The sequence below is a fragment of the Tenrec ecaudatus genome, chromosome 8 (assembly GCF_050624435.1).
Source record: "Tenrec ecaudatus isolate mTenEca1 chromosome 8, mTenEca1.hap1, whole genome shotgun sequence".
Classification (NCBI taxonomy): Eukaryota; Metazoa; Chordata; class Mammalia; order Afrosoricida; family Tenrecidae; genus Tenrec; species Tenrec ecaudatus.
This window is the reverse complement of record NC_134537.1, coordinates 816001-832484: the sequence shown is the minus strand read 5'-3', so window position 1 is coordinate 832484 and position 16484 is coordinate 816001.

Sequence of the window (16484 nt, the reverse complement as noted above, 5' to 3'; positions counted from 1 at the left end):
GTACATGGGATCAAGTCTCACCACCCTTGGCTCTAAGAGGCATTTTGGCTGTACTTCTAAGACAGATGTTTCTTCCTTTGGCAGCCCACAGTACTTTCACTCTTCTTTGCCAGCACCGTATTTCAAATGTGCCAATTCTTCCTCAGTCTTCTGTAGTCAATGTCCAACTTTCAAATACAAATGAGGCAACTCAAAATGCAATGACTTGGTTCAGGTGCACTTTGGTCCTGAGAGTCACATCCTAGCTTTTCAACAGTTTCCAAAGGTCTTTTGCAGCAGAATTACCCAATACAATGTATCCTTTGATCTCTCGGTTGCTGTGTCTATGAATGTTGATTGTGGATACAAGAGAGGAAGTCTTTGACAACTTTAATCTTTTCTCTTGTTTTCACTGCTGATATTGAGCTTCTCCATCAACTCTTCTGTCAGATGTAGTCCATTTGATTTCCATTTGTAGTTCATTTGTACTTCATCAGGAGAAGTTCACATGCCTTTTGTGTTGTTGAAAGAATATATTTGTGATGAAGATGTCATCGGTCTTGCAAAATTCTATATGTGATCTCTAGCTTTGTTTAGATTGGCAAGGTCATATTTTGGAACCTCTATTCCTCCTCTTTGCTTCCAACTTTTGCATTCCAACAATGAATAACTATAAATGCATCTTGATTCCATGTTTGAACAACGTTAGACTGAAAACATTGGTAAAAGTGTTTAATTTCTGCACCACTGGCTTTACTGGTTGGTGTATAAATTTGAATAATAGTTGTATTGATTTTATTTCCTTGTATAAGATAGATATTATCCTATTACCTACAGCATGTACTTCAAGAGAGACCTGTAAATGTCCTTTCTGATGATGTATGCATTGCCATTGAGCTGACTCTCTCATGCTTAGCATAATAAACTAAAAGATTGCCTGATTCAAAATAGCCAATTCCAGTTCATTTCCACTCCTTGATGCCCAGGATATTAATCTCTGTGTATTCCATTTCATTTTTCATGACTTTATATTTTACTAGATTCATCCTTTCTACAGTCCAAGTTCCATTATTAGTAGATGCGTACAGCTGTTTCTTCTCATTCTGAATTATGCTTCATCAGCAAATTAAGGTCCAGAAAGCCTTGCTTCTGCAGGTTTTACTCCACCATGTCATGATGGATGACTCTGTTTGAGAAGGAGTCACTTCTTCTGTCGTAGTGTCCTAAGCTCATTACCATAGAATTCACATATCATACAATTTAATAGTTCAATCCTATTAAGAAGAGTTTGGCAACCATTAGCTCAATCAATTTTAGAATGTTTGCTTCTTTCTTGTATTCCTTGTTGTCGGCTCTCCATCTCTGTGACCATGAGGTCAGCAGTTTGAAACCACCAGCAGCTCCATGGGAGAAAGCTGTAGCCTTCTACTCCTGTAAAAAGCTACAGTCTTAGAAACCCACAGTGGAAGTTGTATCCTGCTCTATAGTGTCACCATGTTTCAGAATTGACTCTATAGTGTTGCCATGTTTCAGAATTGACTCAATGGCAGGGGGAGGGGTTTTTTTTGATTGCCCTTGTTATACCTGTAGGAAACTATTAATGCAGTTGCTGTCTCTATAGATTTCCCTATCTTGGATTTTAAATACAGTAAAACAAAAAAATCAAGGAGAAAAAAATAACAATGACAAATTGAAAAGTAAGCAGAAAGTAGTAAAAGTCAACAAATTTAAAATGGGTCAAGAAGGAGATCAAATGATCTTATTACATTTTAGTTTAACTATAGCTGCAACAAGCCACTTTACAGTGCACTTTATATGATAACAAGGCAATTCACATCCTTGGTTATAGTGCTGGGCTATCAAAATGGTGTCTGGCTATCAGAAAATATAGTATCCAAAATTTTGAAGGTTTATCTTAAAACATGGAGACATTTAAGTGAGGCATCAGGTAAGTTTACACTGAAGAAGCACACCAGTCTCTGTGATCTAACAATTGTAAATAATAAAATCCAAATCCAGAGGAGGAATTAGATTTTAAATTCTGAATAACAAGTTTGCAGAAAACTATAGATGACAGTGAAAGCCCAAAATCCACTTGCAGGGTCTTCAGACTCTGGAGAATTGCCTCTAACCTCAGGCATATTTTGAGAGCCTCTCTTCTGGCAAGATCTCTGGCAATGTTCTGCTATGATTCACGTTTTCAGTAGGTGGCATTTTCTCTGCTATCCACAAGGTTTTCAATGGTAACTCCTGTAAAGTGGACAGCCTGTTCTTTCATCATAGTCTTAGTCTGTACACTCTGCTGAAACTTGTCACTCTGAGTGACCCTGTTGGTATTTGAACACCAGTGACATCGCATTAGCATCCTAGCAACACACAAGCCACCACCGTACTTACAGACAAGTGATGGATTTGCTCATGAGTTAAACGAATAATCAAACTTCCTTTGTGTCTGATGGCTCCGGGGTCTCTAAAGGCATTGAATCATCTATGCCCCACTGAAAAGTAAGAGCATGAAGTGGGCCCAGCTACTTCCAAAAGATTTCGTCTCCAAATGGAACATCCATCCTCTCATAGTCCCTTGGCAGAACTCAGTTCTCTGATCACAACTAACTGCAATGAGTCTAGGGAAAAAGGATTCGTTGTATAAGCCAATATTTTATTTAATTTCTATGGATTTGAAATTTTTTTACTTGATCATTCTATTCTTGATTTCTAATTTTATAACATTGTGATCTAAGATTTTTTTTTAATGTATTGAGACTTACTGTGTATCTTAACATGCTGTCTCTTCTGGAGAATGTTCCATGTACACTGGAAAAGAATGTTTATTAAGTTGTGGGACTGAGTATTTTGTATACGCCCATGAGGTTCACTTGTTTGATTGTGTCTCTAGTTTTTCTGTGTCTCTGATGACTTTTTTCCCTAGTTTTCCAGTGTTTTATGGGAAGTAGTTTAGTAAAGCCTTCTAATATTACTATAGAGTTGTCTATTTCTCTCTTTATTCTTTTAGAGTTTGATTTATGAATTTTGAGAATCTTTCATTGTATACTTAGGTGTTTATAATGGTTATATCCCATTCATCAACTGACCTGTTAATTACTATATAATATTATGCTTTGCCTCTTATGCTTACTTTTGCCTGAACATCTATTTCACAGGAAATTGATACTACCACTAATGCTCTTTGTTAACTCGTTGTTAACATCCTTTAATTCTGTCTTAGTCTTTGTGTGTAAGGTGTGTCTATTTTAGGCACCATATTGATGTCTGATCCATTTCTTTTTCTGATTCATTATGATCCATTTTCTCTTTTCTGATCCATTCTGCTAATCTCAGTCTCTCTATTAGTGCATTTAATACACTTAATTATTGATGTTAAAAAGAAAATGTAAAAGAATTCACTGCCCTCAAGTCAATTGTGATTCAGAGTAACCCTGTTCAGAGTAACTGGACTGACCTGTTCCTGTGGATTTCCAAGACTGTAACTCTATGGGAGGATAATCATTATTATAAATTCATAATATTTGGATCTTTTTAATTGTGGAGTTAAATTAGAATATTATGCTTGTGGTTCTTTATCAAGTAAAATGAGAAGAAGGGGTCTCTAATACCTCACAAGATCATTTTGAAGAGTCAATGAAGAGGATTCTATTTTAGCTTAATATAATCCACTGCTATCAATTCAACTCTAATTAATAGTGACCCTGTAGGACAGAGTAGAAATACTCTGCTGTATTTCCAAGGATGTAATTTACAGGAACAGTCTGTCACATCTTCCCCCTCAGATTAGCTTATGAGTCTGAAGCATCACCTTGTAAGCATTCTTAAGTCATAAAGCAGCGGACTGCTTAATCCCTGCACCACTAGCACTCCTTTTTAGTTTAGCATAGTATTTTAATAGTAAGAGATCAAAATATGCTACTCATAACTCCAAAAGGAAAATAATTGGTACTAGGAGATAAATATGTAACTAAACCAAATACTGCCGAGTTCAATAATTTTTAAAGATAAAACAAACAATAAATTGTCCATATTTTAGTGTTGATATTTGCCAGAGAACTAATGCTGTAGTGGATTATTCATCAGGCTGATAATTGCATCCGTTGCTCAGTGGGAGAAAGATGTGACTTTCTGTTCCCATAAAAATGTATAGCCCCATAAACCCAAAAAGGCAGTTCTAATATGCCCTATAGTACTGCTTTGAGTTGAGATTGACTCAATGGCAGTAGCTGAAATCACAATTTCTCTAAAAATTCACACATTATTTTAATTATTCACTCGTTTTTTTTCCCCTATGGTGCTCTAAGTCACTACAGCATATTTGCATCAAAAATAAAGATAATTTCTTCTCAACTTAGAGCATAAAGTCTTAATTTCTCTAGTTAAGACGTTATTTGTGCCTTCAGAAACCATATGTCTATGACAAAATGGCTATATTCTGGAGCGCTTATTTATAAACTTCCAAACAACAAAGTGGTCCGAATGCACTAGCACAACTATCAGCACTGAATCAAGTTCACTTACATGAGAGACTCTCTTGGCCATCGTATCAAGGTGGGCTATGTTTTGGGCTGCCAACTGCAAGGTCATCAGTTCAAACTCACCAACTCTCCTGCAGGAGAAAAAATGAAGCTTTATTCTCCTGTAAAGATATGTAGCCTCACGAACACACCCAAGGGGAGGGTATTGTTTATATCTCCACAGGGAAAGAGGGACCAGACTTCAAGCCAGTACTCCAAGATGTGAATGCAACATGGAGTAGGGAACCAGTGGAGAGTCTGGGGGCCGTTCCCAATTCCAACTACTACATGGACACCTGCCCCTCCCCCCAGAAGAATTTATTTCAAAAGACGGCATTGAATCTACAGCTCCGGGACAAAGACATATCTGATCAGAGCACACGGGAGCAGATGAAGGAGGAGGGGGAGAGAGTGGAGCACATCCTGGCCCACCAGTCCCTGAGGACAGTAAGTCCAATTAGAGCAGCCAGTCCACAGAGAGGACCACATGGCCAGCCCCACTATGATACATGAAGTCGCTCACTGACTCATGGCCCTGCAGGGGACAGCACCAGAGACAGTGTGGGAATTGCGTCCAACCTGATCCCAGCTCACCGAGGCAAAGCACAGCGGACCAGCAAGTGAATGGACTGGCAAGGTCCCCAGGGAATGCTGAAGGTGGACTTTGGGGCCAGGGTGTGGTGCCCCAACAGACTGGACTGGAAAATATTCCTAAAGGCCAACAAACGATCCTTGAACTAACTACAAGCTTTTCTTGTGTTTTGTTTTGTTCTTTGTCAGTGGTTTGTTGGTGTTATTTTGCTGTATATTGTTGCTTTGTTTTGCTCTGTCTTGTTTTTATGCATGTTATTATCTCTGCAGGTCTGTCTCAATAAGATAGGCTGGATGAACAATCTGGAGGAGAAAACAACGGGACCGACAGTTCCAGGGGGACTTGGGAGAGAGGGAGGTGGGGGGAAAGGTAGTGATGTTAACAAACCCAGGGACAAGGGAACAAGTGACCCAAATCGGTGGTGAAGAGGGTGTGGGGGCCTGGTAGGGCATGATCAAGGGTAATATAACGAAGAGGAATTGCTGAAACCCTGGTGGAGATTGAGTATGATAGTGGGACAGGAGGAAAGTCAAAGGGCATTTATAGAGGTCTATTTAAAGACATATACATATGTAAATATATTTATATATTAGGATTGGGAAATAGATCTATGTGCATACATTTATAGGTTTAATATTAAGGTAGCAAAAGGACATTGGGTCTCCACTCATGTACTCCCTCAATGCAAGAATACTTTCTTCTATGATGCTCACCTTCCCGACGACACAACTGCTGAAGACAAAGCAGGTGAATAAGCAACTGTGGTGACGAAAGCTGATGATCCCCAGCTATCAAAAAAGGTAGCATCTGGGTCTTAAAAGCTTTAAGGTAAACAAGCAGCCATCTAGCTCAGAAGCAACAAAGCCCATATAGAAGAAGCACACCAGCCTGTGTGATCACGAGATGCCCAAGGGATCAGGTATCAGGCACCAAAGGAAAAAAAAAGTCATATCCTTGTGTGCTCACCTCCCTGATACGATCGCTGAAGACAAATGGATGCATAAACAAATGTGGCGAAGAAAGCTGATGGTGCCTGGCTATCAAAAGATATCGTGTCTGGGGTCTTAAAGGATTGAAGGTAAACAAGTGGCCATATAGCTCAAACGTAACAAAGCCCACATGGAAGAAACACACCAGCCTGTGCGATCACAAGGTGTTGAAGGGATCAGGTATCAGGCATCATCAGAGCAAAAAATCTTACCATAGTGAATGAAGAGGGGTGGGGGGGGGGATTGGAGACCCAAAGGCCATTTGTAGGCCACTGGACACCCTCTTGCAGAAGGGTCTCAGGGAAGAGAAGAGCTAGTCAGGGTGAGATGTAGCAACAATGAAAAGAACAACTTTCCTCTAGTTCCTAAATGCTTACTCCCCACCCACTATTATGATCTCAATTCTACCTTAAAAATCTGGCTAGGCCAGGGGATGTACACTGGTAGAGATAGGAATGGAAACAAAGGGAATCCAGGGCAGATGATCCCTTCAGGACCAGTGGTGTGAGTGGCGATACTGGGAGGGTAGAGGGAGGGTGGGTTGGAACGGGGAAACTGATTACAAGGATCTGCGTGTGACATCCTTCCTGAGGGACAGACAACGGAGAGGTGGGTGAAGAGAGTCATCGGACAGGGCAAGATATGACAAAATAGTAATTTGTAAATTGTCAAGGGTTCATGGGGGAGTGGAGAGTGGGGAGGGAGGAGGGAAATGGGGACCTGATGCCAGGGATTTAAGTGGAGAGCAAATGTTTTGAGAATGATGAGGACAGTGAATGTACAAAAGTGTTTTACACAATTGATGTATGTGGACTGTGATAAAGGTTATATGAGCCCCTAATAAAAATTAGATGAAAAAAAACAAAAAAAGATATGTAGCCCCAGAAATCTAATGGGGGTAGTTCTAAGCTGTCCCATAGGGTTGTTGGGTTAGAATTGACTAAATGGCAGCGGATGTTATCTTAATTCAGTATAAAACACTATTTTTCTTTTGAAGCAATACCTTAAGTTAAAATGTACTTTTCCCCACCTTGCTGTTGTTACGTGACATTGTGTCCGTTCTGACTTATAACAACAAACAGTGAGCATAGAAATACTTCATGGGGTTATGTTGGGTGTCGTCTTGAGGGAGAAGATTACTATAGCTTTCTCCCAGAGGGCTGCTGGATGGAATAAACCTCCATCCTGAAAGTTAGCGGAATTATGAAGTTTAATTTTAACCTTCCATCAATTAGAAAGAAAGAACAGGACATTCAGCCAATATACTGAGAATATACCACTTGGTTTGTGCTAGTCATTGAACATCTCAGTAACACAGTGGTCAGTGAAACCTCTCATACATAAACATTATTATTCACAATCAGGTAACCTTCTGTTTGATTCTTTGGGTTAGAAGACCTTGGAATTTTTTTACAGGGGTATATTGAACAATAGTTGTTGAATTATTGAAATGATTCTAACAAAGGCGGAAGTGAATACTGAAATCAAATGTCAATGGGAAAATTAATGAACTTGTCAAAGAATGCCCTGCTCTAACTAAAAATCAAAACCAATCAATCAAATTAAACTCTCCTTACCATCAAGACAATGTCTTGTGGAGACTCTATAGAACAGAGTATAACTTGCCCTGTTGATTTCTGAGAGTGTGAACCTCTACAGGAGTACAGAGCCTCATCGTTTGGAGCTGATGACTTGTGGTTAGTGGACCAGAGCACAACCCATTAAAGCCACCAGGGTTCATTCTCTCCTAATTAGAAGGCCTAAACTCCTAAAATAGGTGAAGATAAATTTGAAAAACAATTGAAATATTTTATTGTGTTTTAGAACATTCACTATCCTGTGAAGTTCCAATTACCAATTTCTTTTTTTTTAAACATTTTATTAGGGACTCATACAATTCTTATCACAAGCCATACATACATCAATTGTACAAAGAACATCTGTATATTCTTTGCCCTCATCATTTTCAAAGCATTTGCTCTCCACTTAAGCCCTTTGCATCAAATGTTCTTTTTTCCCCCTCCCTCCCCGCTCCCCCCTCCCTCACAAGCCCTTGATAATTTATAAATTATTATTTTGTCATATCTTGGCCTGTCCGGCGTCTCCCTTCACCCCCTTTACTGTTGTCCATCCCCCAGGGAGGAGGTCACAATTCAGTGACCTCAGCTACACGTTTCACATGTGTCCATATTCTCTTTATTTCTATTTCCACTGATCAAGATTCTTTGCTCCTCATACTATCTCCTCCTTGGTGTAGGGAAAATGTTGACCACTAGCTCTCATTTGGAAAATTGTTTAGAAAAGCACAGTATGAACAGGTGATGAGCCAGGCTGACACCAAGAGAAGAGTTTGAGTTCCAAATTTAAAGTGTATCCAAGGGCAATAGTCTTAGGAAGTGTGTAGCAGGGAAGGCAAATGTTAAACTGTTTCAAATTTCTAATAGAAAAAATTCTTATTAAGAGAATCTTGAAGTTTTATTTGTTTTCTCTTTTCATCTTGAAATTGTGTCTAAAATAACACTAAAACATTCTCAAGAGAAAATAGAAAATACCTAGCATTTGAACTATAATGGTCCCAAATAGACGACTTCCTTTGCTCAGAATGATTACTAATTGCAGACCAGCCGAAGAGAAGGCTGAACTCCCTCTGCATAAGCATGGGAGTCCTTAGACAACTTGACCTTCTAATCTCACTTTCTATGTTTGCCCTTTAGACTTCACAGTATCCTCAAGAAAACATGCTTTCTCTTGTGACTACAAAGTGGCTGAATACACCAACCCCCTGAGGAATGACACAGGGAATGTGAATATGAAGCCCCTCCAATGGTGATTTTGAATATCCTGACCAGCCCATTCAGGACCCTCCTATTCTCTGCCAACATTTGCTCACCACACTTTCTATCGGTTTCATACAAACCAAACCTCTCTAGAGTGTTAGTCCAGCATGTAGTTAAAAATCACAAATGTACATAACTCACATAGTAGTTTTTCTAATAAGTGTCAGTTTCCTCATTCTTTTCTAAGATGTATTTGCACTCTAATGAAAGACTCTTACTCCATTCAACTGAATTATAATTCTATGACCTCAAATTTCATGATTTACTGGAAACAAATTTGGGAATAGGTCATATCTCTACAGATCAGACCAAATAAACCAATTCTTGCTTTTGAACACAGATTTCCATCTGAATAAGTACTTCAAAAATTACCTGTGTGAATGACCCAGTACCCACCTGTGTTAGGCCAGGTGGATTAGAGAAACAAATCCAGAGTGTGTGTGTGTGTGTGTGTGTGTGTGTGTGTGTGTGTGTGTGAAAGAGCAGTTGTATATTGAGAAAACATCCCAGTCCAGTTCAAGTCCATATGTCCAATATGAGCCTATAAATTCCTCTTCAGACTCACACAGCATATGCAATGATGCTGAATGCATGAAGATCACAGGCCTGTAGGTGAGTGAAAAGTCTTGTGGATCCAGTGTCAGTGGAAGCATCTCAGCACTGATGCAGGTTTCCATGTGGCTCCTCCAAGCCTCTGAATGTGACTCTTCAACAGGAAGCTGAAGCAGTGAGGGAGCTCTTCCAGGTCTCCCCATGGCTTGTCAACAGGAAGACAAGACACAGAGAAAGGAAGACCGCAGAGTGCTCATGAGAAGACCACACTCACAAGGAGAAATCACTAGGCTGTGACTTGATGACAGGCTAGATTTCACCCCTTCACGTATTCATCAAGTTGACGTGAAATTATGTAATTACCACACCACCCACTCCCAAATGGGAGCAATATTTTGATAAACAAAACCCCAAACTTGCATATCATGGCATGCTTAAGCGCTGCACCACATTCTCATGGAAGAGAAATAAAGTGACCCCAGGAAGGGGAACCCAACCCCAAGCCATGTTGTATTAGCGTTATTTAATCCTTTAGGCTCTGTTAACTTCCTAGAGACTTTATGAAGGAATGAGTAGTGGCTGAACTTTTAGTTGTTCTTCACTGTATTAATTGTCAGCAGAAAGTTAGTCCATGCTAATTTAAACCAAGGGTTTGGGATTCTACAAAAAAAAGTAAGTGTGTAAATAGGCTGAGAAAAAAAAACCTCATTTTTAAAAGTTTAGATGTCTGTTCTAATCAGAAGTGACTCTCCCGTAGCTGCTTCCAGGCAGTTATCTCAATTGATTGTCAATACAGGAGATTTTCTTGAGCAGATGCAGCAATAGCTTCTATGCTTCAAAAAAATCAAGTCATTTTCAAAGGTACAAGTAGGATGGAGATGGGAAATGTGCGTTCATTTTATTCAAATTTTATTAAATAATTTTTTTCTAAATTATAAAATTAACTAAATTTGGGAGTGCTACTTGGTCTGCTCCAGGTTCCTGATACACATTGTCTCTCACTCATGAAATAGTTTTGCAATTATTGTGATAATTTTACAATTGTAGAAGTATTGTTTAAGTCAGTAAGTTGCAAACTTCAAATATAAACATAGGCCTGTCGTCAAAAATAAGCAGCCAGGGAATAACAGACAAATGAAGTTTGGGACTAATATTCTTTTCTTCCTAGCATAAAGAATTGTGCTTACATCTCTAATGTTGCTTGGGAGAGAAATGTAACTTTCATCTCCAGTCCATGCATGCACTTGACAAAGTAGAATGAAAAGTTAAGCTCAATATTCTGTATGGTATAGAAGCAGGGGTCCTCAAACTTTTTAAACAAGGAGCCAGTTCACTGTCCCTCAGACCCATTGGAGGGCTGGAATATAGGTATAATAAAAAAAACTATGAACAAATTCCTATGCACACTGCACATATCTTATTTTGAAGTAAAAAAAATGGGGCAAAACACCCCGCAGGCTGGATAAATGTCATTGGCAGGCCGCATGTGACCCGTGGGCCATAGTGGATGCCTGGTGTAGAGGTTAGGGTTGAAATAAGGCACCACAAGGAAGATTGCATACAGCTGAGTTCTATTTCTATTATAATATATTTTCTTCAAAAACTAAAGTAAATATCTAAAGCAGAGAAGCAGCCCCTTATTTCTTGACCCTCACACCTAGGGAAAAGGAATTTGCTCAAACTTTGTCTTTTCACTGGAAAATATGTAATGTCTATGGTGTAAACATGAAGTACTTTGTTTTCACTTTCTCATCAAAATCACAGAGTAGAGAGATGCTGTGGAAAAGAAAAGCATGTTTAAAACACAACCAGAGCAGCACAACTCACCACCATATTAGGCCACAAGTAGTCCTCAAAACCACTCTTACCAGTTACACAGAGAAAGAACTACAGGGCCCCTCAGTCTCCTGGGGACATGCACCCAGTTCTTCCAAAACGGCACTCAGACAGCAACCTACCATACCACCCTCAACGAGAAAAACAAAACACAACCACAGAAAAAGTCCTAAACCTAACAATGCTCATGGAAGAAACAGATGTTGATCAGAAACAGAAAGAAATCTTCAAAGAGCTGTTTTGGGTAATGCAGGATTCGAGGGAAGTAAGACAGAATAACGATGCAATGGTAGAAGGGATGAGTCAATGATAGAGGGGATGAAGTCCACACACCAAATGGAAATACAAAAGCTTACAGATGAGGAAACAGAAGCAAAAAACAAAAGCACAGATCTCACCAAGATACAAGAGGGAGAGAATCATACAAGAACTCTCAAAGACAATCAAGCAGATTTCAACAAATGGGAAAGACAGTCAAACAGGATAATCAAAGAGGCAGACAAAAACCTGAGAACAATGGCAAATGCTATAAAGAGGAACAGTAGTCGAATTATTGGTCTTCCAGAACAAGACACATTGAAAAAGTCAACAGCTAAATTAGTGAGGGAATTTCTGGAAGAAAACGTCCACACCTTAATGAATGAGAATCAAGCATTCATACAGGAAGCAGAGAGGACACCAATTGGACTAAACCCCAGGAAGAATGCACCAAGGCATATAAGAGTTCAATTATCCAACTTCAAGGAAAAAGAACATTATAAGAAAAGCAAGAGATAAAAAAAGTGGTCACATACAATGTTGCTCAGGAAAGAATATGCTCAAACCTATCAGAAGATACCATAAGGAAGAGGAGAGAGTGAACTAACATCTTCTGAAAGCTGAAAGAAAAAAATCACAAACCTGAGAATCCTCTACTCTGACAAATTATCTATTAAGATAGATGGTGAGGTAAGAGTCTTCCAGGACAAAGAAAAACTCACCAACCCTGTGGAAAATCCTTGTTGACTCACTGTGGTCAGAAGATCAACATCCACCAAGCATAAGAAGGGGACAACCATATAGCTCAGCTCCACCCAGAAGTCAACATGCCAAAAACAATTACCAAGATAACATTGCCTCAGAGGAAAAAGAAGGCAAGGATGAAGTTCCCACATAAACACAGCACATTGATACGAAGGTAGATAGGAAAACACCCAACACAAAAGTTGTAAGATGACAGCAATGAATCCTCAGATGGTAGTAATAACCCTGAATGTCAATGGCCTGAATTTCCCATTAAAAGATAAAGGTTAGCAGACTGGCTCAGAAAACATAACCCATCAAGTTGTTGCCTGCAAAAGACACATCATACGTATACAGACTTAAGAATAGCAGGCTGGCAGAAAATATACCAAGCAAACAGCAACTTAATAAAAGCAGGGGTTGCAATTCTAATCTCTGACAAAACTGACCTCAAGTTGAAAATCTAACAAGAAACAAGGAGGGGCACTATATAATGCTCCAAGATCAGTAGACCAGGAACCATTTTTCAAACAAATTTCTCAAGTTAATATAAGTTATTTAGGAAAAGCCAATAGCCAATGTCAATGAAGAAAAGACAAAAACAATCCTATTGAAAAAGAAGACCAGACAAGGATTCCTCCTTCGCCACTTCTTTTCAACAAATAACTGGGGTCCTACTAACAACATAAGACCGTGGAAGGACATTAACGGTATCTATTTGAGAGAGGAAGTGGTGAAACTATCACTGTTTGCAAACAACATGATTCTCTACATTGAAAACCCCAAAAGCACCACAACAAGATTACTGGTAGGGATAAAGGAATAGGGAAGAGTGGTAGGATACAAGATCAACAAACAGAAGTCTATTGGTTTGCTACATACATAGGACAAGACCGTGGAAGAGGAGATCAAGAATGTAGTATCCTTCACAATAGCCAAGAACAAACTGAAATATCTAGGGATATACCTAACCCAAAAAACACTTAGGCAAGAAAAACTACAGAACTCTACTATAGAAAACCAAAAGTGACCTCCACAAATGCAAGAATATTCCATGCTCACGGGTCAGAAGACTCAATATAGTAAAGATGTCAATCTTGCCCAAGGCACTATATAAGTTTAACACTATCCTGATTCAAATCCCAACAACTTTCTTCAAAGAATTGGAAAAACTGACCACTAATTTCATATGGAGAGGGAGAAAGCCCTGAATTAGCAGAGAACTCCTCAATAATTAGGACAAAGACAGAGGGCTTGCCTTACCTGACTTTAATACCTAGTTACTACAGAGCCACAGTGGTGAAAACAGAATGGTTCTGGAATAATGACAGATACTCAGACTAATAGAAAAGAACAGAAAACACAGAAATAAAACCATCAGCATATAGACAACTGATCTTGACAAAGGCCCAAAAAGCATCAAGTGGGAGGTGGATGTCCACTTTAACAAGTGGTGATGGAAACAAGGAATATCCATCCACCTGTAGAAAAATGAACCAAGACCCTTAACCTCACACCATGCACAAGAACAAATCTAGAAATAAAACCCCAAACTATCAGGATCAGCACAGGAGCAAACAAATCCCCGAGGAGCCCCCAAAATAGACTTCAGGCTAGAGGAGCAGTTCCCCAAACCCCAAGGTCAGATGGGGAGATAGTCATAAAGGTCAGCAGACAGAACTGGAATTATGTATGCTTTTTCAGGGGGTGGTTGCTAGGTGTTTTTCTTTTTGTTTTTTTCTCTTTTTATCCAGTCATTTATTTTCTTTTTATTTTGTCTCTTTTATTGTTGCTTTTCCTACCAACATAAGATAGGCATGGGAAGCAAGCCCAAAGAGAAGCAATGGGACCAATGGTTCTGCAAGGACCTGTGGGAAGGGGAGAGGGGGAAGGAAGTGAGCAAACACCATAAACAGGAACAACTAGGGGATTAAAATCAACAACGAGGAGGATATAGAGATGCTGGGGGTGTTGGAGCTACAGCAATCTAGCTGAGAGGAATTACTCAGAGGCAGAGGAAAGGCAAGTATAATGGTGGTCAGGAGGAAGGTAAAATGAAGCCGAGGAAAGCTCTAGGAAGCAAAGCTGTGGATAGAGGTATAAACATAAGTGTGCACTTATGTAAATATATTAATTTGTAAAAATCGAAGTATTTTGCTAGATACATATAATTTATGGCAATACATTAAGGAAGTGGACATACTTGGGCTTCTGCTCAAGCCCTCCCTCAATACAAAAACACTCTGTTCTAGCCAATGTGGCATTCTGTGACTCTCACCCTCCTAACAAAATTGCTGAAGACAAAATGGATGCATAAGCAAATGTGGTGAAGAAAGCTGATGGTGCCCAGCTATCAAAACATATAATGTCTAGGCAGGGGTCCTCAAACTTTTTAAACAGGGGCCAGTTCACTGTCCCTCAAACCCATTGGAGAGCCAGACTATAGTTAAAAAATAAAAAAAAACTATGAACAAATTCCTATGCACACTGCATATATCTTATTTTAAAGTAAAAAACAAAAGGGGGAAAACACCCGGTAGGCCAGATGAATGTCCTCAGTGGGCCACATGTGGCCCGCGGGCCATAGTTTGAGGACCCCTGAAGGGTCTTAAAGGCTTGAAGTTAAACAAGCAGCCATCTACCAGAGAAGCTACAAGTCCACGTGGAAGAAACATACCAGCCAGTGAGATCAGGAAGGGTCAACAGAATCAGGTAACATGCACCAAAAGACCCAAACAAACAAAAATATTGTTGAGAACAAGGGGGATAGGATCAGAGACCCAAAACCCATCTTTAGACAATAGGACATCCCCTCACAGAAGGGGCACAGGATAGCACCGATGAAACACAATATTCCTCTGGTTCTTTGAGGCTTCCTCACCACCCCCTACCCCTGCCTTTCAGTTCTGGTTAGACGGAAGCATGTACACTGGTACAGATAAGAGCTCCCCACACAGACTCTAGGTCAGAGAAACCCTTCAGGAACAGAAATTGGAGTAGCGATACCAGGAGGGTAGGGGGGAAGGTAGAGGAGAACGGGAGGAAAAGGGAACTTATCACAAAGATCACCGCATAACTACCACCACCACCCCCGGGGGATGAACAACATAAACATGGGTGAAGTGAGAGAGTGGTTGGTGTAAGATATGAAAAAAATAATAATTTATCAAGGGGTCACTAGGGTGGAAGTTGGGGGAGGGAGGTGAAAAAGAGGAGCTAATAAGCAGGGGCTCGAATAGAAAGTAAATGTGTAGAAAACAATGATGACAACCTCTGTACAAATGTGCTTGACACAAAGGATGTATGGAATGTTATGAGACCTGTAAGAGCCCCCAGTTAAAATAAGAAGGCGGGGGAAGAGATGTCAAAGGCACCTATATAGGAACAAAAGTAACGAAAGCGCTTTGCAGATGATACAATCCCATACACAGAAAACCCCAAAGATTCCATTCAAAAATTGCTGGAATTCATTGAAAATTTTAGCAACTTAACAGTTGCAAAGATGTAGCCTTTTCAATATTTATTGAAAAGCTCTGGAAAATAGAAAAAACAAATGAACAGAATATAACCATTAAGTTATGTCACCTAAGGGGGATGATTTATTATTTAATAAAAATAAATTCTATACCCAACTTTCAGAGAGTTCACATTTACATGGATTTATTCAATGTCTATCCATTGTTCCAAAGTCTACAAATATATGTTTCAATGTAAGTTTGGGAATTTTGGTTTTCTAGCAACTTTACTTACCTTGGGGGAATACATTTGGTCTAATCTGTGTTTCTGAGTAGTTACTAAAAGACAACCACTATACCAAGCCCACCACCAACTCACAGGAAGGGGCATGTAGGACGGAATAGGATTTCTGAGACTGTGAATCTCTGGAGGAGGAAACAGATGCATCTTTGATGCACGGAAAGGCTGGTGAGTTGGAACCACTGCCTTTCCAGTTAGCAGCCCAAGATGGTGCACCAGGTGCCTACATGCCATACAAAGCATTCGTTTGCCCAGCTATAGAATGGCCACTACCATGGCCATGCGGGTTCTATTTGGGCTTCTTTAGTTTAAACAGTTATGTGCTGCTTTTTCAAAAGTTCACTTTGCTTTTATGACCCTGAAATCAAACCCACTACCAAGGAGTTGTGATCCTGCAGTCCAATGCTTATTGGATGTC